The 2,500-nt window shown below is 44.4% G+C and overlaps 1 non-coding gene across 1 annotated transcript; it reads right to left on the bottom strand.

Annotated features, from left to right (window-relative positions):
* Positions 1 to 1,307: 1,307 nt before the first annotated feature.
* LOC143306300 (5.8S ribosomal RNA) lies at positions 1,308 to 1,462 on the bottom strand. Its single transcript, XR_013063744.1, has one exon. It is a non-coding gene; the product is annotated as a 5.8S ribosomal RNA (ribosomal RNA).
* Between the last annotated feature and the right edge of the window lie 1,038 nt (positions 1,463 to 2,500).

The following is a 2,500-nucleotide window of genomic DNA, read 5'->3' as shown; positions in this document are numbered from 1 at the left end:
TTTTCGAGCGCCACGGAAGCAAGAGGAAAAGCAAGAGCGAGAGAACATTTCGCGTATACTTCATTTAACAATTTTAACCAACACGCGATGTACTCCACACACCTCTTAGATTTAACAACTGCTTTTCTCTTCTTCTCCCCTTAGCGCAAGGGTAAACCCCATTTGTCTCTTCTTTGGAACGCAACAAAACTTTCGAGGACTGGACGACCGAGCGATGGTCGCGCGGTCTTCGCTTATCTTTAACAAACGAAGTAGTCCGTATGTATTCTAAATGTTGAAGCCTCCTAGAGCTTTAAGCCATGCGAGACATTGAAATGCTGTTTTAACGGGAGCATGCATAATTGCTGCAAACATACTTTTATCACAAGTTCTAGCCACGCCACGGAGGCTTCGAAGTTCCTTCACCATTCGCTTTCCTCTCTTTTGTTACACAGTTTCAGACTACGATCAGGGGTACCGAAACGCTGTATTGATTGTAAACAACCATTTTTATCTTGGAGCGGAGCGTTCCTTTACTCGTTAGATTTGTCTTGTCGCGTGTGTATTCGCTTTTTCGACGCTTTTTAACCATTTAACTTGTTTAGCGAAGCTAAACGCACAGACAGACAAAAAAAAAGGAACAGCATCGCGCGTCAAACAGCGACGACCCATCTGAAGCGATCTTTCATTTATACACCGTTTGTAAACAGAGAGATGTATAAAGCGCGGGGAATCATTCGAAACCCTGGGGCTATTCGAGCTTGCATTTCAGCAAATTATCATCTCAAACATTTCACTCGTTTGCTTTTTCTAAATTTATAGGAGAGCTTCTTTCGTTTATTTTTGACACACCTTTCGTAAATATCGTTTCTGGCAACGTCGGGAGCGTGGATTTCTACAAGTGAACAATCGCGCCGATCCGATAACTTCCAGCAGGATGGAGAATCTTTATAGATTATCTTCCGAGAACTCGGTGCTTTCACGGGCGGTCGTTTATAAATTTTAACGAACGACTCGCGCGCCGTGACGCACTTGCGCTAGTTCGAAGAGATATTTCGAAATTTGTTTTTCTCCTTTAACGGCCTGCATTTAGTGTATCGGTTGCGATTTTCGTCACATCGTTTCCACGACAAACGCCGACGAACTGCCCAACTATCGCTCGTACGTTGCGACTCTTTCTTTGTTTATCGTTCATTCATTCTTTCAATTTCGTTCGATAATCCCGCTCCGAAACGTTCTACTTTCGTTGAACGACGGCGAGATGTTTAGAAAGAAATGAATTACTCTTTTTTCGAGAAGCAAACGCAAGCAGTCTTTTGTTAAGAAAACGACCCTCAGCCAGGCGTGGTCCAGGAATTGTATCCGTGGACCGCAATGTGCGTTCGAAATGTCGATGTTCATGTGTCCTGCAGTTCACACGTTGACGCGCAATTAGCTGCGTTCTTCATCGACCCACGAGCCAAGTGATCCACCGTTCAGGGTAATCGTAAAATTTTGTATTTCAAACTCTTTAGATCTTTAGAGTGTTATTTTCATTATTAACACGCATCACATTCGATACCCACATCACTCTCCCACCCGGCGCGTGCGGGAGAGCGAATTCGGGCGTCGCCAACGTATTTGTTTGTTTGTTTGTTCGATCGTTGACGACACGATCGCGTCCAAGGACGGAAACCGTCGGAGAAACGCCCAGTGGCACGCTCCTCTCGACGGTCGGGCGTAAAGTACATTTAAAAACCTTGAAAAGTACGAACGCACACAAGGAATGCGAGCGCGCGTCCTGTCGCTGAATCGTGGGTTGCGAGATTCGAACAGACACACGGCCGGCGACGATCGGTCTAACTAATGGACACATAGTTTTTCAAAGACTCGCTATCGTCGCTTCTCAGCCGGTCCGTAAACAACACACATCGATCAGGCGGACGCACGAATCTTACCACGGTGCGTGTTTCGTAGATTCCAGGTTACCCGCAAGTACCTCTCTCTCCCTCTCGAAAGAGGAATCTCGATCCGTCCTTTTTGGACAATGGAGAAATCTTTTTATCGCAACACGGATGGCAAAGAAACAACCAAAGCGTAGGAGCGTGGGGACGAGAGCGACGAAAAGAACGTCGCGAAAACAAAGTTTCGACGGTTGCTCGTTCTAATACATCGTAGTTTCAACTCTCTCAGTTTTAACCACTCCTAGACGCTTCGTAAACTTTTAACAATTCTTCGCCTCCGCGAGTTTCATTTCGAATAGAGCGAACGCAACACGGACCAAAAAAACTCCGGTGATGCCAGATCATTTAGCAAAGATCAGACGGCGGGTCATCTGTATTCCTTTTCTCTCTTTTTTATATCTTTCCATTTAACTAGGGTGTCGCAACGACGGGTACATTTATATATTTATATATATTGTATTTCAATTTTAATGATCCTTCACTTTCGGTTTGTAATAATATGATCCTTCTTTCATTTCGATCCTTCATATTGTAGGTTAACCAACAGAAGTTTGTTTTTTTACGACTTGTATTTTTGT

The sequence above is a fragment of the Osmia lignaria genome, unplaced genomic scaffold, assembly GCF_051020975.1.
Source record: "Osmia lignaria lignaria isolate PbOS001 unplaced genomic scaffold, iyOsmLign1 scaffold0006, whole genome shotgun sequence".
In the NCBI taxonomy this organism is placed as follows: domain Eukaryota; kingdom Metazoa; phylum Arthropoda; class Insecta; order Hymenoptera; family Megachilidae; genus Osmia; species Osmia lignaria.
This window is presented reverse-complemented; position numbering and strand designations above follow the sequence as displayed.